The 22,251-nt window shown below is 40.7% G+C and overlaps 1 long non-coding RNA gene across 1 annotated transcript; it reads right to left on the bottom strand.

Annotated features, from left to right (window-relative positions):
• Positions 1-1,388: 1,388 nt before the first annotated feature.
• LOC142601056 (uncharacterized) lies at positions 1,389-22,002 on the bottom strand. The gene is made up of 5 exons (XR_012834620.1): positions 21,917-22,002; positions 15,605-15,733; positions 6,032-6,145; positions 4,981-5,120; positions 1,389-1,487 (listed from the first exon to the last, which is right to left on the bottom strand). It is a non-coding gene; the product is annotated as an uncharacterized LOC142601056 (long non-coding RNA).
• Positions 22,003-22,251: the final 249 nt, after the last annotated feature.

Raw genomic sequence — 22,251 nt, 5'->3', positions numbered from 1 at the left:
CCTGTTATCCCTATTGTAGAAGAAAAGCAAACTGGTTTAAAATTATTTATACTTTACAAACCTATCTTAGCCAATACTTGTCATCTTTGTCTTCTGGATACAGGTTGTTTCCATCAAGATTTTTTTCAGTGAAAATTTCCTTTGGTCAGTTGATAATTTCCCATCTCCATTCTATGCTTTTTAAAGTTATCCATTGCATTTTCCATTTTCTTATCTTCAGGCTACCTTGTTTGCCCTCTGTGGGTTTGCAGAGGTTGCATCATCCTGAGGTTACTTTCACCAGGTCTTCAGGATCTCAGGCTGAAGTGTATCAGTCCTAGTCCACTTGAAAATTTCTCAATTATCTGAATAATTTCTGACTCAGTCTTTGCCTATTTTAGAGTGAAAATTTTCTCCTTTGCAGATGATACTGATTTTTTCAGATACTTGCTTCAGATACTTTCACTCACTCAGATGCAGCCTAAAACGAGCGAAATGAAAAGAAATGCAATTTCACAATATTCTTAACCAAGACTCAGTTAAAAAGAGACTGTAATAACTCAGTGAAGGCCAAGCCCTGTCTCATTTTCTAGGCATTGTACAATAACTAAACACAGGAGACAAATGCAGCCTTTACCTCAAAAGCACCTGGAATACAGACCAAGACCCCTCAATCCCTGTAATCAAAACACATCCACCATCAACAGAAATCAACCCAGTGGAAGAACCACATGTGTTTTAGGCAAAAATTGCATGCTCCAGAGAGAAAATCCAACTGAGAACAAAGGAGGAATGATGAGGGTTCATAGCCAAACCACACACAGTCTGCAGTCTATTTGCCAAACTCTTTGCCTAAAGATGACAGCCAGAGAAGGGACAAAATCCTTCACTGCTTCATCCCCCAGAGGTTCCTCTATCTCTCCTTAGATATCTCCTCAGGATAAAGGCCTGGTGATAACTAAGTGGCAAAACTTTTCCCCAAGTCTCTTTCATATGGCCTGAAAAAAGAGACTAACAGATCTTGTGAAACTCAAGTGGCAAACCACTAGTGCTGGGTGCCATCCCAAGAACACAGCTGCTTAAGTCAAGGGTCAGTGTGGAGAGAATCAAGTCATGTCCAATCCTTACAGATCCAAAGCTGAGATACTGTGGGGATCTTGATGAGATCTGGTGAGTCACCAGTGGACACACGTTCTGCAAAATGTAGGTCCAAGAAGAGCTGATCCCCCGAGGGCCTTGACATTGTCATTTGCCCTTTGTGTCCCACACTTTAGCCCAGAGCAATACAGAAGGGAGCTGGTGCAGAAATTTGGGGGGCTCAGAAGCCAAGTCCAGACTACTTACCCCAAACTTTGTCATCCCACACCTCCTATAAGATTGTTTTTTGCTATTTTTGTAGTCTTGGTAGTGCCTAAGGTTACATCAAAAGGGTTTTTTGTTAGCTCTGTGGATCCCAGAACTTCTCCACATGGTGGCAAACACCCAGGGCTGTCTAGTCCATGTGTTTCCTAAAGAAAATTAAATTCACTTTCTTACTTCTCAGGACTGCTTAAATGGAGGAAAACCATCCCTCAAAGCAAACTCCCCTCCTTAAGAGAAATGCCAACAGTACCACAATGACATGTTTTATATAAGGTGAATCTTAGAAAGTCATGGGAGGAAAAACTTTGAAAGAAAACACGAACTATGAAGTACCAGTTCAAACTCTTAACTACAGCTCTGTTAGAGACAATAAAGATAGAAAATAAATTATCTCCCATTGCATTAAAACCTGTCCAATGAGCCATGAAGAGAGTGGCAATAACACTGTGAGTTATACTGTCTTTTCTCAGGGTGGAAATGTCACCAAACATCAGCCAAGACTAAATCACTGAGCAGAGAGGAGGCAGTTCCAAATGTTTCCCATGTTTTCTTAACATCTAGTTAAGAGTGTTTCAAATCACTCCACCAGAATAAATGGCCAGTCATTAAACAATTTGTCAAAAGAACAAATTAATCCCTATGGAAGGAACATAAACATTAATTAAAGAAAAGATTATGTTGATCAAAAATGCAACTGAAAACACCAATAAGCAACCTGGAATAATTTCCTGAACAGAAATCAAATCAAGCCAGAGTTGCAAGCTTTACACCACCAACTAAGCAAAACTTTCCTTCCCTACTCAGTAACCCAGTCAGCTCAATTGTCTTTACCCAAGTGCACCTCTGGCACAAAACACAAATCTATTGTCTCTTAGAACATGCACTGTGAAAAGAAGACACACATCTGCAGAGACCCACACTTTGAATTGTTCACAAGACACTTTTTACAGAGGCTAAAAAGGAGCCAACTGCCAAGCTTCAGATAAACTACTGAAACTAAAACAATCAATAGTCACTAATCCCCAGCATCATCACTGGCCCAACATGCACAGCAGCTGCCATTTTCTTTACACTGTATAATTTTCAGTTGCCAGGCTTTAGATATAGAGACATGTCTCACAATATCTTGATCGGACGAGTAAAACGAGGTCAAATCCAGAAACAGTATCACCCCTATCCCTTCTGCAGATCCATCCAAAAAAAAAACAACTGAGCATATCCTCCTCAGGACGTGGTGCTCCCAAGCTTGGAGTTGTAACCCTCTACAAAGACAGTTGTCACTCAGACCAACAACTCACAGCTCATTCAGAAATTAGACAATGAGTGGACACATGTGGAGAATGCTTTCATTAACATTAATCACAAGAGAAGTTTCTGAAGCAACATCCTTGGGCCTTGCTATTCAAATCAGACCTCTCGCATCTCACGTGTCAAGAGAAGCCCTGGGTGGGTGGGAGGAGTGCCAGTTGAAAGGTTTTTCTGATGCACCCAGCACTAGCCAAGGGACTCTGGACGTTCTTCCATGTGGCAATTCCTTCACTCCTAAATAACATGCTGGAAATTTGCCTTGGAGAGCTAGGTAAGACATGGCACCAGATGCTGGCTAAAACATGATGTTGACATGTTGGTACAAGTATTTGCTTGAGCAAATTAATTTTAAACCTTATCATTGTAGCAATAAGTAAATTAATAGCTCTTAAATCCATGCTTAGTATAACTGTTTTTCTGAAATAGGTTTGAGAATAATCACATCCTTCAAGGTAGGCACCCAGAAACACTGAGGTGGGTTGGAAAGAGAGAAATGCAAGTCGTGTCACCAAATACCATTCCTTGTGCCAGCCACAACCTTTGTTTGTTGTTTGAGTGATGAACCTTCACAGATAAGCCATGATGTGGAAAGGTTTGATCCCATACAGGCAGGGAGAGTATTGATGAGCACCTGATCTGGCACCAGGAGGCCATTTTCACTGGTGGGGGACTCATGCTGTGAAAGCATGAGGGATGGCATGTGGCTAGAGTTTGGTGCAGATGAATTAAAGCCAAATGGGACTGACAGGTGCGTTAGGGAGAGAGGCAGACAAACCCCTATGTCTCTTTGCTGTGCACAAGCCCACGTATAAAACAGCAGCAGACACCTATGTTTAGGGACCTGCATCCCAACCTTCCTGTACTTCCTGGTTTATTCTAACCTAAAATGATATCCTAACTTGGAGAGGGCAGAGAGCTAAGAAATGCTGATGCTCGTGTTACTTCACCTCTGGGCATGGGTGGCCCTCCCAGCAACCCTGTCTCACTCTGGTTGCACTGTGGCAGCCTCTGCTCTGTTTACATTAGTATTTATGGCAGCTGGATCAAGTCTCTTCCTAAGGCTACAGCTGTCAGGACAGCTAATGAGGTGCATCTGACATTATTGCTTTCACAAGACTTTACAAGGCGTTTTTAAGAGTTGTTTTCTGTCACAAAGCACAGTGTTTGAGCAAGACATGAACTCTTCTGTGGAAACCCAAGACAAACTATCGAGATACTGAGATACCAATAAAAAAGAGATGCAGGACACAGTCAGACCCTGAGGGTCTGAATGGTCACTATATAACTGTATATATTTTTCAGTAAACGTGTAAGTGGGGCTTTAAAGTACAGCAAGGTCTCCACCACAGCTTTTCATGTATCTGCTGTCTCAGACTTACAGACAGGGATGAGACCTGCTGTGGGACATCACAGCTCAGAATACTTTTGTGTATAATTTCCTAGGATATTAAAATGGGTAAGGCATCCTTTGTTGCACCTGCCTTGCATCCTGTTTTACTCTGTTATCCTGGAGGAAATAAGTGATGAGATGTGAGTTCCCACACATAGGTGGATCTCCAAGAAATGAGACTAGGCAAGAAGGGCACTGAGTGACCTGTGCAACTAGTTTCAGAACCTGGGAGAGCTTGAATATGGTGTTTCATATCCTAAGGAAAGGCTGGCAGAAGGTGCCATAGAGCTGAAATCAGTGATAACTGCACTCCATCTGCCTAGAGGCACACGGGCCCTCACTAAAAAGTTCCTCAGTATGGCAGATGGATACTAACCCAGGTTCAGACAGCCTGAGATGAAGATAGTGCATCTGTCTGGAGATGAAGATGAACTGCAGTCAGTTCTTTGGAATCTAACGTGTGATACACAACCTGTTAGTGGAATGATTCAGCTGTGATCAAATTCTGAGATAGATAGTGAAAGTAATTCGATCCTAAGACAAATTCTTGCATTTTAAATCTTGTTTTCATTGTAATTTAGGATAAAAAGTCAAAATTTAAATGAAGAAACAAAATCTAGAATAAAAATTTGGAGAGAAAGAGAAAAATGTATCCAAATACATAGAAACCACCTTACAATAGCATTTCGGACATTAACAAAATTGCAATGTAACAACGAAAAGGAAATGAGAAGGCTGAAAACAAATTGAGGGAGTTGGCCTGCAATCTCCCATTTTCATATTAAGTCATCCCAATATTATTCTCTTGAAATTTTGCATCAGAATTGACACATTCCCATTAAAAATGACATTTCAGGGAAGTTAATTTTCCATCTGTTCTGAAAATAATGGAGGAAATCAGAGTCTTTAGTTGGTAATAAGTGATAACAAAGAGTTCTTACCAATTTGGTCTTCAAACTTGCATTTAAAAATTTTGCACAGATGAAACAAACTCTTTGGAAGCAATTGATTTGGATTGAGCAAATTCCTGTTCTTGCCAGCTGAAGCCATAATTTGGGTCAGATGTCTGGGCAATTCACAGCTAGGAATAGATGAAGAATTGTTGAGATTTGCTTTGAAACACATGATGGGGTGAATTTCAATTGCCAAAATTCTTGTAAAGTTGAAGCAGGGTAGGTTCCTGCTGACCAGATATTCATGAAAAATAGCTAGCAGCAGAAGAATGGAAAAAATGAGTGGCAAAATGCAAACCAGGGAATATAGCAAAAACTTGAACAGGAAGCCCAGTCCTTGAGAAACATTTTGACACCCAGAGTATGAACCTATCTTCAATGTGATCTGTTGTCCCAACATTGCAGGCCACGGGCACTTTCAGAGCAGCAAGGGGTTTACTTTGTAATGCACCAGGAACGTGTCGTTGTTCCTTGAAGCAGCACTGTTCCCATGCTAAAAAGAGAGCCACAAATTGTTACAGACAGTCTGGAGCCTGCAAATGAGAGACGTACAGCCTTTGCTGGAATGTGTGATGACAGCTGGGTGTTGCTTGATTTCGTAATTGTCTGCGATTTTCCAAGGCACCTCAAGTGGTTAGGTACCCGCTTCTCACTGGCATCCAGTGGGATTATGGCATGTTGCTTTCCTGCACTCCTTTCAACATCTTTAATAGTGATGACCAGAAAGAGGCAAATCATTTTTTTTTGGGGGGGGAACCTGTTTCCTTCTGACATGGGAAGGAATATTGACTTTAAAATATTTTCATCAAAGGGAGGTATAGCCACACAGGTCCAGGACAGCTCAGCTGCCAGGGTGCCCCAGATCCAAGGGCCCCCAGTGTCAGCATGGAGGGCTGTGGTCACTGCATTATCCCACATCTGTCCCCACACCTCAGGCCTGGGCAGCTCTGGGACCCCACAGCCGGCTGGCAAGGCCACCCACTGAGGAGCTCACAGGGAGGGAGCCAGCAGGGTTTTCACAGAACCTGGCATGTTGTACCTGTATTTCGTGAGTCACTGCTCTGGGCAACAGGAATGCAAAGCCAAAGTACATTGATGCCTCCACCCACGCAGGTATCCCTGCTGGACTCAGGTCAGATTTTCTCAGAGTTTTCTAGGAATCCAAAAGAAAATACTTTTTACAAGCACTGTAATTTCAGAAACAAACAAAAGACATAAAGTCACCCTATGTTTAACATCTGCTAGAGCTAGGAAGTCTTCCCAAACCTTACTTGAGCATCCTACCATACACATCACAGAAATTACTGCAATTTGAAAAATTAAACTTCTGTGTGGAGGAGGAGTTTCTTTAACATTTGACTTGTAACAATGACCATTAGATGCCAATCTCTCAAGAAATGACAATTTCTTTGATGCTTTTCAAACAAGTGAAGAGCATGGAAAAATACAAAAGGAAACCCTATTCAGTCCATACTGACACTGCTATGGTAAGAGAAAAGTTTTCACAAACCCGAAGCAAACCTAAGTTAACTTTTCCAAAGTAAAACTCACTATTACTGGCCACTGCTACATAAAGCAAAGAAATTCTGCCCTAAAATTACTATTAAATTTAAAACACATTTGAAATAAAACCAATTTAGATTACTTTTTTTTTTTGGCATAATGACAGTCCTGGTTTTCAGCCAGCTCTTATTGTTTGGTGAACCTTTCTGCTGCAACATTCCTTTACTGCCAAATGTGCTTTTCTTTCTTCCACAAAGAAAAATGCAAGAATGTGGAGATATTTCAATTGATTGTGCTACTGACAGAAATGGAAATTCAGTGACACCAGGGCTGAATGTATGTATAACTTGGTCTTTAGGAAATGAAGACAAAGCTTTGATCGTAATTGTGCTAACAAACAAAACACAATAGGTGTTTAGATCTACTAAAATGTGTTCTTTTTAAGATTTGCACCAAGAAAGAAAAAAATTATTATCTGCCAACTGATCCACATTTTTAAATTCATAAATCAATGGTAATATGTTTATCTCTAATATAGTTAGTGTACTTTTTCACCTCTCAAAAGCTTATAACATAAAATCAACAACCCACATTGGCTGAAGTTATTCAATACAATAACTTATTATAGAATAGGTTGCTGTGGTTTTAAAACTTGGTTTTGATAATGTAGAATTAATTTTCAATGCCAACTTTTATGTTGCTTTTTGACAGAGAATTCTGGGTTAAGAATTGTTGTTAAATAACATAGCTGAGAATGTTATCTCTGCTGTCCAAGCAAACATATCTATATAAAATATTGTCTTATCATCTTTCACTGCTAGATTCAAAGTAAGTAAAAAAAAATCAATTTTTTTATCTGAAAGGAAAGGTGTAGAATGAGATGGAGATAATAAGATGGAGTGTATAAAAGTACAAAAAAGGTGTTAAAACTGCAACAAAAGGAACAGGAAATGTCATACAGCAACCAGTCTCAGATAGAGCTATACAAATAATTGATTAGTGGCTTTTCTTTTTCAACAAAACAAAAGTTAGGCAAAACAGGATTTTTTTTTTTAAGATTTCAATGATATATTAGTTTATGCTTTGTAGATTTAAGCAGCTGTAGCATCAATACTATTTTTTCAGATTTTAAAGGAAAACATCCTTTTGAAATGCATAGTTGACTTATGTTGACTAATTATTTCTCTTCATTTGCTTCTCATTTGTTGAAATGCTGAACTGAACCTGAAAACGTATTTCCATATTTCTCTCCCTGAATTGCTTTAAGCTACATATACAAAGTACAGGAATAGTCTCTGATCCTAAAATGTTTCAAAACTCTAGTTTGGTTGCATAAATATTGCATCCCTCACTTTCCATGGCCTCATATTGTAGACATTAAATGCTATGTTAATAGTACTGTTATTCTGAGAAATCTGATTTTATCTGCTCTCAAGGTGATAGGCTTTTCAGTAAGTGGAAATCTGAGAAAAATATCTTCTGAGCTACAGTACCAATGTCTGAAGAATGACCATGAATTCTGGAAGAGGGAAAGAAGAATGGAAACATATCAAGATGTGGCTTGAAGCACTTGAGAAATTTCTGCCTTGTGCTACCAATGCATATGGTGTTTTAGAAGTTTCTAAAGGCAAATGCCTACTCAGTGGGTGGCAGAATAGCAGAAAGCTCTTCCTAGCAGAGTACAAACGGAGAGGAGAGGTGACTGCTCAGTGCCTCCGTCAGTTGGGCAAATGCATGGAGACACTTTTATCTTCAAAAGCAGGGTGCAGGGGCATTAAATGTGCCTCAGGACTTCATGCATCGATTCACAAAAAGCCTCCAACTCTTTTTATGAACTTTAATAGATTGGTATGGCACATTATCAAATTTTGAAGCTGCTGTACATGTGTTGTTAATATGCTATGGTATTTGTAATTGAATATGACCTCCTGTGACATTAAAAATTTGACTGTCCATCCCAAAAGACATCCACATGTTTTATTAAGGACGAGTGTGCTTCAATAAACCTTTTAACCAAGAACATATGCTCAATAAACAAAAAGCTTTTATTGATTTCATAAATAGCAAGACAATGTCAGCCCTCAGCCAAGCAAATCATTGCATGGCTAACTAAAGTGCTACGGTACATGTGTAATGGAGAATGGCAGGTATATGCCAGGGGGACCATTACTGGTCTCCTTGTGTTGGGGCTGGGACCAGTGAGACAACTGTCTCCCCATCAGGTCATACGAGATTGCAAGAGATTCCCTGCACAGGAGCAGCATCTGTGGAGGAACAGGAGAAAAAGGGTAGTGATCATGTTCTGCATCTTTCCTTCATGTCCTTTTCATGTGTCTTGACAGCTTTTCAATCATCCTCCAGTTCTTTTGGTTCTCATCCTGTAGTGTGTGTCTTGTCTTCTAGTCTTTTAGTCATGTTTACCATCTCCTGGGAATGACTCATGAGATCAACAAGCATTTCTATATAGGCCATGCCCAGGCAGGGGTTACCAGAACAGAGAAACCACAGAGTTACATGGCATAACAATGTTAGCCAACCGCCAGCATAGATAAAATGCTATTTTCCCTTAATTTTTTTCAGTTTTGGAATTTAATTTCTTTTTGCTCTTGCCATTGTGGGGAGTGCCTGAAAATGGAAAGGCATTTTTCCAGTTAAATCTCCTGGCAAACTTCTTGTACCATTGTTATGTGCCCTAATTTAACACTCCTTTGTCAGATGAGTTCTACTGGCGATATTCTGATGATGATGATTAGATCACATTACCCATATTTTTTTGTACAGATCTAATGCAATTCACTGGTTTTGTCACAACACCTGGTGCATTTCAGGAGTGCTTTCTTCTTCCCACATATGGTTTACTGCTCTTGATATATTTTAGTATTCTGTGACTGCTGGGAAGAAGCCAATGGGGAGGCACCTCTCCATGGAAAGACCCCTCAACAAGTTGATTACCATGGTAGAGTCTGATCCTCCATAAGTTCCTTCATGAGCTCTTTGGCATATGCCAACAACGTTCATAAACATGCATAGGGAAAAGTGGGACATTCAGACCAGGCTGTGCCAGAACAATGTGATTAGGCAGACCAAGCCTAGTACAAGCTAAGGCTTTGCGGGATGGCAGCAGCAGGAATAATTGCAGCAATTACTCAAGCTTGGATATACATTAGCATGACATTTTTACATATTTTGCTTTCAACTCCTAACAAAGTGGCAAAGTTCTTTCCAATTATTTTGAGAAAAAATATGAGTTAAATTGGAAAAAAAAGGGACAATATCAGTAAAAGTATTTTTTTTCCCTACAGGAAAAAACAATCCACAGTTACTACTGTGTTCCTTTTTAGTTGCCTATAATGTTTCAGCAGTATCTCTTCTCTGTTCAAATGTTCATATTATAACCTAGATGAAGAAAACTAATTTGTCAAAATAAAATAAGGAGAGTGGAAAAGGGGATAAAGAGATCCAGCTTGTTTCCACTATTCCAGAAGCCATTATAGGCAGTACCAATAATAACGCCTCTGCTTAATGTTGCTGACACTTCCCTATCTTCTTCCTTCCTATATTTTCTCTGCTTGGTATCTGCCTAAGACTAACTAAAAGAATAGATGAAATGTTCAGCATTTTTTTGGACATCCCTCAAATGGGAGAAACAATACATTTCCCTGCAGTTTTAGGAAAACCAAAATATTTTAGTTAAAATATGGTAATTTAAAGTAAAATAATCCAAAATTTCATTCTGAGAAAGACACCAGCCTTTCTGAGGGTGAGGTGAAGGGAAAACAAATGTCTTTTCCCTCATAGGAAATTCTTAAAATTGGTTTGTTAAATAGAGAAAAAACCTCCATGTTTTAGATCTGGCAGTTTTCACTTGGCAGTGATTTATCCTGGTGCCAATCCCCACTGAAATATAGTGAAATGTGTCCCAATTTCACACTGTAGACTACTTGTATGCTCTTTAGAAACTTTTTTTAAAATTTGCCAGCTAATTCTCCAAACACTTGTCTGTAATGAGTATGGCCTAGTCCCTCCTAGCAGGCTGAATATACTTGATCTCCACCAAACGGCTGAACAGCCTCCATGCCATGCCTGAAAATTAAGTAGGTTCTTTCTCATCCTTCTCATGGAGTTTCCCAGACACCGATGGTGTGTGACAGCAGTGTGGGTGCATCCATCCCTCCTCAGCAGTCAACAGGTCAACACCCAAAGCAAACTGCTACTTGTAACACTTAGTTCCATCAACTCAAGCAACAAAGGCACCTTCAGTTACTGTGGCTCTATAGATCCTAATTGTGCTGATTGCCTTTGCAGCAGGTCAGTTAGTTCCACATGAAAACACCTGTCTATTTCAGAGTTCAAGTTAGAATGTGATGTTTAAATCAGATGTTTTTCCCCAAAGCTTCCAATCATAGTCTTTTGATTCCAGAGTAATGAACTGATTCCAGTTCATATTCTACCCTGTGTGCAGATCAGTTCTCATTCAGTTCTTAATGCAACCAGAAGCTATCTATTAGCTATGTGCATTAACTAAACTACAGCTGACATATATAGTCAGACAGCTGGCTGGTGAGTGCACAGCCAATCTGTGCCTGTCCAAGAAAAGTAGACATTTCTGTATCCTTTTCTGTCTTATAGCAAGGAAAAGGGGTGGTTTCATACCGAGTCAATACAGCAAGTCCACAGGTCAGTCAGCCACTCACTTGATAACAGTAAACAATTAGACAAATTCAACGGGACTGATGAGATTTATATGTAGAAACACATATTTACAATTTCATATATGTTGAATTGCCTGTGTATTTGTAAAAATACATGCTACTTTGATATATAATACAGGAATTCAGAATGTTTTCCTAAGAGAAACTCAAATTTGTCCCAAATCTTTCCTGCGTATGCACTAGTTTAAGTGCTCATTCCAGTTTTAGAAATTTGATTTTAGTCCATTTGAATTCATATTTCATTTGTTATTACAATTAGACATTTTTCAGAGTTTCTATGAAGTTGTAAGTAGATGTTTGCTAAGTTTTAAAACTGTATGAGTTCTGTATGCTTGCCAATATGTAGAACTTCTAAGTTATGGGATTTGACATATGACTTAGTGCAGGCAAGGTTGCTTCTCTCCTGTCACTGACATCAAGTGCAAACGTTCTCAGTTTGTTCTTTGTCTTTGTGTAGGTCAGCACTTCAGCTATAGTTGTCCTCCAATTCTGCCAGAATCATGTTGATCTTATTCTAATTCTCTTAATAAAAGCCATAAATTTTTATTTTAGCTTTAGTTAATGATAACAATACTTCTAACTTGAACATGTGAATCTTCAAGAGAACGGCAAATGCCACATTTCTGAAACAGAGCCTAAAGTACTCCCAAAGAGCAAGTCCCTGTCTCCAACCATGGAGGAGATACAACTTAAAGAAAATGTTGCCAGAATACCCCCAAGAAGAGGTCATGTCCCCTTCTCTTCCCCCAGCCCATGCCAAGTCCCAGTGTGCTGTTGAGCTGTGTTGGTTTTGGACCATGCTTGTAAGCTCACTGTGAGGGAGAGCATAGCTGATAGGGAGATGATGGAGGCAAGCCACAGATCCTGCCACAGTGACCCAAGAGGAGGCTTGGGAGGAAGGGCCTCCCTGCTCTGCTCAGGCGTTCAAGATAAGCCAAGCCTGTGGGGGACGGCTGTTGGCAGAGTCATTTTACATGGCAGGAAATCTGCTTACAGTGGACAATGTGAGTTTAAAGCTACTACTCCAGAGATGTAATTTTTGATTCACATGCTTCTTCCCTCCTGTTCTTTTCCACACACCCCACCTTCACTGCAAGTCCTCGGGAGTTAGTGAAAGGAATCAGGCAGTGAACCTTACCCAGGGCTCTGAAGCATGGTTGCAAGGAATCAGTGTGGGGTAAAAGGGCTCCTGCAAGAGCTGGGGTAGCTTGTGGTTTCAAAATGGACAGCAGGATGGACAATGTCTCTGGACGCTCTCATGAGACACACCAGGAGCACATTAAACAAAATAGCAATCTAAATAGTCAGTGTAAGTGTGACACATCACTTAGCTACAGCAAATCATTTAGGTAGGCATGCTCAGCAGCTCCAGAAAGTAAGCAACCAGAAAGCAATCAAATGCTTCAAGTACCGAATATAGAGATTTCCACTTCCTGTATGATAGAGCAGCCTGGCAAAACAGAGGTAAACAGTATTGTGGCCTCTCCATTACCACTACTTGTATGCAAGGCTTGCAAGCACACAAAAAGCAAATGCCGAAATAGAAAAACAACCAAAGTTGCTTATAACATAAGCAAGAACAATGACAAACTATTCCTAAAAGAATACTGCTAGGGGTAAAACAAAAGAATTACGTTTCAATAGCAGAGTCATAAAACCAGTGTGGCCCGTGTTGTCTAAGATTGTGCCAGGAATATGTCAGCCCCACAGGCTGTGAAATCAGAAATGCTCCATGACCGGTACCGCTTGCACCAAGGCACACGTACAGGCTGTGCCATGAAGCACTGTTGCTAATGAGAAGGTCTTGCAGGGTTGGTGATGCACACGTCCTTCATTTTAGTTCCCTGCAGTATATTTTAAGCAAGTAGCTCATAGTATGGCAGTGTTCAAGAAACTCATAGTCCTGAACACACTAGTCTTCTTACAAACCAGGGAATAGTGACTTAATAGAGTGCTATAACTGTCATTTCACAAACCAGGGGCTGAGGGAAAAAGTGATTGATTAACTTGCTCAAAACTACCTGGGGAGTTTCTGGCAGTGCTGAGAACTGAACATAGATCTCCCAAGTGCTGGGTAAAATATTGAACCATCCCTTCTCTTGCTAAACTTCTATTGTCTGCTTAAGTATATACTTTGGACAACAGCAAAGTCTGAAGAAACCAAATAAGAAAATACATGTCCCCAGGGTCTCCTCTAGAATGGTACTTATTAAATCTAACACAAAATGGTAGCCAATAACTAGTATAATAGTCGCTTGAAAACTAAGAAAAGGCCATATCCAACCTTTCTGAAGTCAAGAGGAATCTTGCCAAGTAATCTCAATGAATTTATGATGAATTTTCGGGGACAGGGAGGAGGCATGTAGCAAACAGAGATTAAGCGCATGTTAAACAGATGCTATGCTGATTCAAATATGAAAACCACAGACATGTACATGAAAAAAAGCCATTGTGTTCAGTGTTAGCTTACCGTTCAGAAAACAATCCTTTTGGCTACATCATGTCACCTGGTAACCCTGTACTGAGCACTTCATACCAGGTACTTCAAATGCTCTGCTTGAATCCACAAACATATCTAATCATATGTTCAGTACACAGATGCTCTGCCTCCACGTCACACACCTTTCCTTCCTCACATTTACCCCTTGCAGATCTAGCAGCCACTGATCTCTGCTCAATCGTGACTAACCCTCCTTGTGTCTCCCCTCTAGTTCCTGCTGGCACTTCAGATGATGGACTGTAGATCTTTAGCTGTAATGACAGAAATCTAATTGCTTTTTCCAGATTTTTGTATAAAGGTAACATAAGGGTCTGGGGGGCTTTTATTATTCAGGTGGCGTGTTACCCAGATTCTTACTGTAAGTGCCAGACACAACTGATTCTCATTCTGCATTACATTTTCATAATGGTCCTTCCACTGCTTATTATATTGACAGAAGTGAAAGTTAGTAGAAATTGGCAACCAGTGATTCTCCAGCCAGACTTTTAGAAGTCACACCACAACATGTGGCGTCCGGTTACTAGGTCAGTGCCAAATAGTAAATGAGCCAAAATTAAAACAAACTGTGAGGATAACAAAATACACCATGAAACAATTAGAGGTATAATCAAGAATATCAGCTCCTAGCAGACCAAGTCAAACGAGACTGGTTTTCCAGCTTCTACATCACACAATCTTTACTGTCACCACTGCCCTATTTAAATAAAACATATTCAATTATTTATAGGTAGGTGTATAACCACAAGTATGCAACAATCTACTTGATTACTTGACCATATAACCTTTCTTAAATAATCTAATATCATATTATCTTTACCGTTGCTGCAAATCTAGTTGAACCGTTCAATGCAGTACGTGAAAAGCTGAACTCTAGAGGCTGGGCCGGAGGGTGTATGTGTTGGTAGTCGCGTTGGTGGCTTTGTGCCTCTATTTACTTTCTCTGGCTTCTGCTGGAGAAACTCATCCATGCTCCACATGACAGGTGGAGGCAGCTGGGTATTGTTAGCATGTCACACTGCTCTGGAGAGCACTTCATTTCTAGGCTGTACCGTCTTCTTGAATGGCCAAAGAAGTGAACAACGTCTCTGGTATGAGCAGTACAGGTTCATAAGCTCATGCTTACAATCAGGACAGAAGTGGATTTAATAGATCCAGCAATGGCTTCTTCTTGCTTCTCATAGACTCACTCATTTCAAGGCTAGAAAGAACCTAATTCACCTTATCTGAGTACCTAACAGAGGCCACTTTATTTTATCCAACTACTCATGTATTGAACTCAGTAATTATACTCACCAGAAGTACACCTTCTGGAAATGCAGCCAGTCTTACTTGGAAAGCATTAAGTGATGTAGAATCAACTGCTTCTCTTCGAAAGTTTATTCTATGATAGTCACCTCCAGCTTTTTTGTTGAACTTTGCTGTTTTTTAAGTCCAGATACTGGTTTTGTAATATGTTTTTCTGATAAGCTAAAGAGTTGTTTAGAAGCAAGCACTTTATTGAAGGTACTTTCACACATATAAATTCACTTCTCAATCTTAAGAAACAATCTTAAAATACTGCTGTATGATTTTTTTCAGTTCTAGAGTAATTTTATAGCTTATTTCAGCACTTTTGGAAACATTCTTTATAATAACATTGATGGCAGATTTGGAAACTTGTAACTGGCACCATCACTTGTAAATACCATACCAATTTAAAAGTACCCAGAGTAACTCAGAGGAAGGTAGAAAGAGTTGAGAAGATGAAAACAGAACTCTGCTCTCTTTCATGCAAGGTCAGGAAACAAAGGTTCTCATCTTACAAGTCATCCCATTAGGTCTCAACAAGAGAAAGCAAATTTATTTGAAAGAGTTATTTACATTTGCTTTAGAGAAATGAGGTGCTGATCTTACATACTTTGAGAAGAACAAAAGATGATAAGCCAAAAATCAGCAAGAAGATATCCTGCCAGGTAGGAGGGAGTCCATCCAGGTTCCAAGAGTCAACTTAACAGATGGGACCTCAGCAGCTCTGCAGAAGTTGAGGCTGGAATGAGACACACACATAATTACTCTTTTTCCTCAGATACATGGTTCGAAGAGAAATTTCTCTTTCACTATTTGCACTCTGCTGATTTGACTTACTAAACTGTCAATTGTCCCATCTCTTTAAAAAACATAAAAAACAATAAAATGTTGATTTTGTGACTATCAAATTTGTTTTAGAAACTATTACTGGCTTCAGACTTGTGTAGAGGAATCTAGTCTTCAATTAAAAATAAATACATTCTGACAACCTTTGGCTGCATCTACTCTGCTGAATTGGATGATACCATAAATAGCACTAAAGGGCAACTGTTAAATTGCTAGAATGATCCTTGGCACGGTTTTGGTCTACACCAAATAACTCTCAGCTGGGATTATAATGCATGCTTTGGCAGTTAGTGTTGGCAAGGATCTGTTCCCTATAGACAGCTTGCATGCAAAATAGGTCCAGGAGTTTGCAGACTGCCTGGAGTATCATCACTGAAAGATATGATCTGTTCCATTCCTCTCAATGGGACAGGTCATAGTCCAAGCTATACTTTGAGATTGCAGTTCACATGCCTGTATTCTCAGCTGCTTCACTAATGGTTGTTTTGGTCCCGATTTACACGAGGCTTATGCACTTGCCCAAACTAAACAACTTATATCAGTCATACAGCATTATCATCCTATTTTTATTGCAACTTTTGCTTTAATTGAGGTTTGTCATAATGCCCTAAATATTACAATCAAGAGATTACATGAAGATGTTAGCTTCATTCAGGTCTTGTAATTCTGGCAGAGAATCCATCCAGTTACTGAAATAAATGTGTTAGCAACACTGAAATAGTAAATGGTTCACTTGGTAACTTGCCTACTTCGGTTTAAAAAAAATTGCCACAGAATTTAACAGATTCACAGAACTGTTTAGGTTGGAAGGGACCTCTGCAGGTCAGCTGGTCCAACCCCCTTGCTCAAGCAGGGTCACTTAGAGCAGGCTGCCCAGGACCACATCCAGACAGTTTTTGAATATCCGTCTTCAAGGATAGATAACTCTACAACGTCTCCAGGCAACCTGTGCCAGTGCTCAGTCACTCTCACAGTGAAAAAGTGTTTCTTGATGTTCAGATGGAGGCTCCCATGTTTCATTTTGTGCCCATTACCTCTGGTCTTGTCACTGGGAACCACTGGAAATTACCTGGCTCTGTCATCTTCACATCCTCCCTTCATATATTATATGCATTGATGAGATTCCCCCCTGAGCTTTCTCTTCTCCAGGCTGAACAATCTCAGCTCTCTTGGCCTTTCCTCATAGAACAGGTGCTCCAGCACCTTAATCATCTTAGTGGCCCTTTGCTGGACTCTCTCCAGTAACTCCATCTCTCTCTGACACTGGGGAGCCCAGACCTGGACACAGCACTGGAGACGTAGCCTCACCACATCACCCTCCACCTGATGGCAACCTTCCCTCTAATGCAGCCCAGGATACCATCAGCCTTCTTTGCCACAAGGGCCCAATTTAGACTGACTTGCCATAAAGCACTGACAGGCAGAACGCTAATGCTGCTGTGCTATCACAATTCTGAGAGTTTAAAATACTATATAATACAAACAGACGATCATATAGAGATATTCATGACAATGGTCTTGTGCATGACACTGAATTACCCCAACCAGCCCATTCTGTCTTTCTGTGAGTAAGGGCTTGGGCTACCCTGGTTTGTCACAGGCTACCTACGGTTTTCTAGCATCTGAGGATACTGAACTTGCTAACCATCATAAGAGCTCGGAACCCAAAATATCTCTAATTTACATGGTTGGAAACAGACCCTACGCATGCAACTGAGGCATAAATACGTATCTGCAGGACCTGGGTACTCAGAATTTACTACCTGACCAACTCTACACAAGGATGCCAGCCCTATTCTGTCCAGGTCCTGTCCCCTTCCTGGACTCTCCATTTTCCATGGAGGAGAAACCCAGTTGCATCAGCTGGAAGCTGTGGCACACTCCAGGAAGGCCCCTGATTTTAACAGGAAAGGGCCTAGGACCTCCAGGGAAGGCATCTGCTCCGCAGTCCAGCATAGCCGGAGTTTCCACAGGGTGCACACACTGCTGGCTCAGACCACCCACGCCACCGAGTTATGGGCTGGGCAGGCAACAACAGCGGTACAGTGGCAACCCCTGCTGCTGGGATTCGGGCAGGGAAACGCAGCAATATAGGGGCTGCTCTACCTCATTTGTTACTTCTGTACATGGCAAGTAGGGGTAAAAAATACCAAAATCATTAATGATGCCTGGCATTTGCCATTGTTAGGCCCCACTTTATGTTGTTTATAACTTTGCCAGTTCTAACTGTAAGTCTGCAGTTTTCCAAGTTTGGTGCCTGCTCAAAGTTTTTGGAAAAGATCAGCAACAATTCAACCATTTCTGAAAAGAAAGTAACTAACCACGCTAAAAAAATAGTGACATTTTCTTTGAGCTGCTCTAGCACCCTCAAGCTTTGCAGCATTCACATGAAATTTGTCAGGAGATGGCCCTCCCATCTGGGACATGCCAAGCAAGAAGTCTTTGAAAATATGTGGTTTACAATGATCAGGAGAAACACGTTACAGCTAATTTTCCAGGAGAGACTGTCTCTGCAATGACAATGTCCCAGCTTCTGGTGAGCACAGAAACTGCAATTCTGTGCTGTGTGGACTCAGTGCTTTACAGCAGACACCAGATGAGGAAGATTCTCTCGTGCTCCTCAAGCTCCCCCTGCTTTTCATTCTGTGATTCTCTGGCTCAGCTTCAATGAGCCAGACAGTTAACTTGAGTCTGTTTCCTCATCTTCTTGTAACATTCAGTGGCTAGGATGTTTTAGTGCTAACAAACTGGAATACGTGGGGCAGTGTGGGTGTAAAGGTATCTTCCTTCTCTGCTGAAAGAACTGTGTTCTCAGAGATCAGAATATGAAAACCAGACAACACAGCCAGCATGTCACTAGATAAGATGAATTAAAGGAGAGAACTAGGATTCAGATTCTGATCTTGTGGCTGATTTATATAGATGCTGTTCAAGAAAATCTGAAGTAAAAGGAAAGAGAATCTTAAAATATTAAGTCTCTCCCTATTGTTTGTGGGCTTTTGTTTGTCATAGTACCGATGTGAACACAAAAATAACTTGCTGCAAAACTGTACGTGCACTAGGTTAAAGTTAATCCTGCCAGAGATTTATTCCTCCTTCTTCACACATGTTGAATTAATCTGCCCTGTCTTCCTCAAAACCTATTCTTACACTTCCATCAGTGTTAGGGTACAAACAGCAGCAGCTTATTTATTAAATTTCACAAGCCAAATTAATGCACACTTCCGCAGTTCTAATTGCTTTTCTACACACAGGTAGTCACAGGACAGGCCTTTAGAAATTTAGTTTTACTAACCACACGCTGTTTGGTTTCTACTCTTTCTACGCACCAACATCTTTGACTGAAGGAAAATGAAAAGAATTTTTCTCTTTTTTAAAATGTTTTAAATTTCACCTGCTGGATCTAACATGTGATGCAAAGTGACAGTCATGCAGCTTCTCACATCAGTAGATGACAATTCCTGCTAAGTAGTAAAAGACTACTTGTGCTGAGAGGGAAATGTCTATATCAGATTATCATCTCTGTGCTCTTGAAGGCATTAAAAATTATATGAGGATAGCACAATAGGAAATGAACCATGAGGAAATGAACAGTTTCTTATTCAGCACAGGATACATACGATGTAAAACAAAGTGTCAACAGCAGCAGCTGATGGCTCCCAATGTTTCTTAACTTCAGTCTAGCTACATTCATGTCAGCACTGGAAAGATATTTGTTCCAAATTGCACCAGTGCACACATAACTTCTGGGAGATCTAAGGAACCACCTTAAGCAACTGTTCATCTTATTGAGTGTTGTCATTCAGAACTTAATCCTGCAGCTCTTCCTAAAGATTATATGTGTGCATCTGCAAGGACTGCATGCGTCTCTACACGCAGGCTCCAGGTCCTTTTGGAAAAAGTGACAGACCACTTCTTATTTCCACTGTGCTCTGATTCTGGTTTACAGGAGCTCTCTCAGGTACGAAATTTCTCTGGACCACAGAAAGGCAATCAAAAAGAACCATTCTGTTCTCACTCAGAGCTGCCAGAGTAGTGACATACACCACGGGATGACAGGAGGCACAGGCGTGTCAGAAGAAGGCAGGCTGTGCTTTGGGAATGCGATGCTCCAGCCATTCTGGGATTCTGCAGTGGGCCATACCAATTCTTGGCTACCTCCTGAACTCAGGGAAGAGACATGCAGTAGAACAAAAACCACCTTGATTTTATCTATATTTTTCTTCTGAAAAGCCTCTTAAATCCACAGACCTCTAGATTTACAAATGACCCACAGTTCTTCTCCAGATGATTCCTATTTATAAATTTTTACCTCTGACATACCTCATTTTGTACCTCCTGTACATTTTGTACAATTCAATTCTTCAAAAGAGTTGGATTTTTCTCTTCAAAGATAAAATAAGCTAAGAGTTCTGAAGTTTTATCAGATATGCAAACAGGGCTGTACATTTTTCCCCTCTCTCTTCAAATTCAGCAGGCTTGCAAACACTTTACTCTTGAAGTATTTTTTTCCAACAAATACTCCCACTGAATTATTTACTGTTGAGACATAAAAAAGCATTCAGAATATCCGTAATTTACTGGAGGAGAAAAAATCTGAATTAAATGGCCTGTGCTTTGTAGCTTAATCATGCTGGCTTGAGATAATTTCAGGGCAAGATTCATTACTGCCCGGTGCTCCTGTGGGCTGGTGAAATAAATATCCACATATGCACCCAGGGGAAAATAAAGTTTGGTTTAAAATTAAATGTTGGTGATCCTATACAAACCACACTCTTTCAGCACTGCACCTTGCTGCCTTCTCAGACCACGCTGATCTATACAAAGAATGCTTCTGCAGCACTGCTCTCACCTTTCTCATTGCAATCCCTGATGTGGTACTTTTAGGCAAGAAGAAGAAATTTTCAGGGGAAGATTTGTCCAATGGTTGAATGTGATGAATAATCACAGTGTCTTTGTTTCCAACAACAAACATAAACACCATGGTACTTAACTTAGAGGAGTGTCTGTCCACAGAAATTACTTCAGAGCTCTAACATACAGAACAAGAATGGGATTCAGTTCTAACATCTTTGTCTAGACATCTTTCAGAGCCAATGGAGAGAAACAGGTTTTTCTACGTTATGATTCATTTATCTGTTTTATTACCTCTTCGGATGAGATGAATCTCACCTTAAAAGTGCCTCCTTCTCTCCACGGACTGGAAATAGTTTCTATGTGACTAGCTCACTTTTCAAACATTAGAAGAATTCCCACCTCATTTGTCTTCCCTTGTAAATGAGCAGAACTAGACCCCTTCAGCCTGAATCCAGCCAACCAGGATGATGAGCATGGGACTACCTGAAGCTACCAAAGCTGTGTTTGAGATCACAGCCCCCTCTTGTTCTCATGTTGTGCGTTCTTTATGGTTTTAGTTTGAATCCAAAGCATACTTCTGAAATGATTCCCACAATCATCCCCAGCTAACTACTGAGCTTTGATTTGCTTCATGAAACAGGCAGCTTCCTCCACTGATGGTTCACAGCCAGGAAGCATCTCTCCAACACAGATGCCTATGCCACTAGCCTCCCATCACCTATACTGTTTTAAGGCTAGCATACCTGGCACAGTTCTGGTCCAGACCTGCTAGCCCTCTTTTATACACAGCTGGGAGATGGCATGTGCCAAAGACTGTCTCCAGCAGGCAGCTTGGAGGCAGACAGGCATCTTCTGTGAGGGAAGAGTGCTCTGCCATGTGGCTGCCAGCCATGATTTGCCACACATCCCCGAGGCCAGAAAAGCCTTGACCTAGTTAGTGCCAGAAACATGACCTTAGCAACTACAACACTCTATATGGATAAGGGAAAAATTGTTTATCACTGAAAGAGCTCCACTCCTTTGTTTTAAGTAACCGTCCCAGAGAAGAGCCAACATAACAGAACAAGTGCCTCCTGGACTACAGGATAGTCTGTAGCCTGGTGGATTGGTCAGCCTCTGCAGAAAGAGAATCCCCTTCAATAGCGGAGGCAATTGAACCCAAGTCTCCCACATCCTAGATTAGTGCATTCACCACTCATACCTTGAATAAAACAGTTACCACCTCTGCTCCACAGGAGCATTTTGTGTGGTGTCCAATCCTTTGCGGAGCTGGATCCAACTACTTTCTCAGTGAAGCTGTGAAATGATACGGGTGCCACCGGAATTCATGTCCTTGAGGTGATCTGCTGTAATGGTCAGTAACAATACAGAGTTTAATGTTCTGTTAGCCCTCCTGCAGTAATTCAACACCCTGACAGTGCTTACCAAATGTCAGATATGAGCTGGAGCGGTCAGAGTTGTAGGTGTGGGGACGGGTTTCCCTAGTGCTACCACAGGCATCTACATTTGTTAATTTTCATCTGGTCTTTAGCAACTCTCTGCTTTTACTCTCCA

The sequence above is a fragment of the Balearica regulorum genome, chromosome 3 (genome assembly GCF_011004875.1).
Source record: "Balearica regulorum gibbericeps isolate bBalReg1 chromosome 3, bBalReg1.pri, whole genome shotgun sequence".
In the NCBI taxonomy this organism is placed as follows: Eukaryota; Metazoa; Chordata; class Aves; order Gruiformes; family Gruidae; genus Balearica; species Balearica regulorum.
Note: the sequence above shows the minus strand (reverse complement) of the source record. Positions and strands in the feature narration are given on the sequence as shown.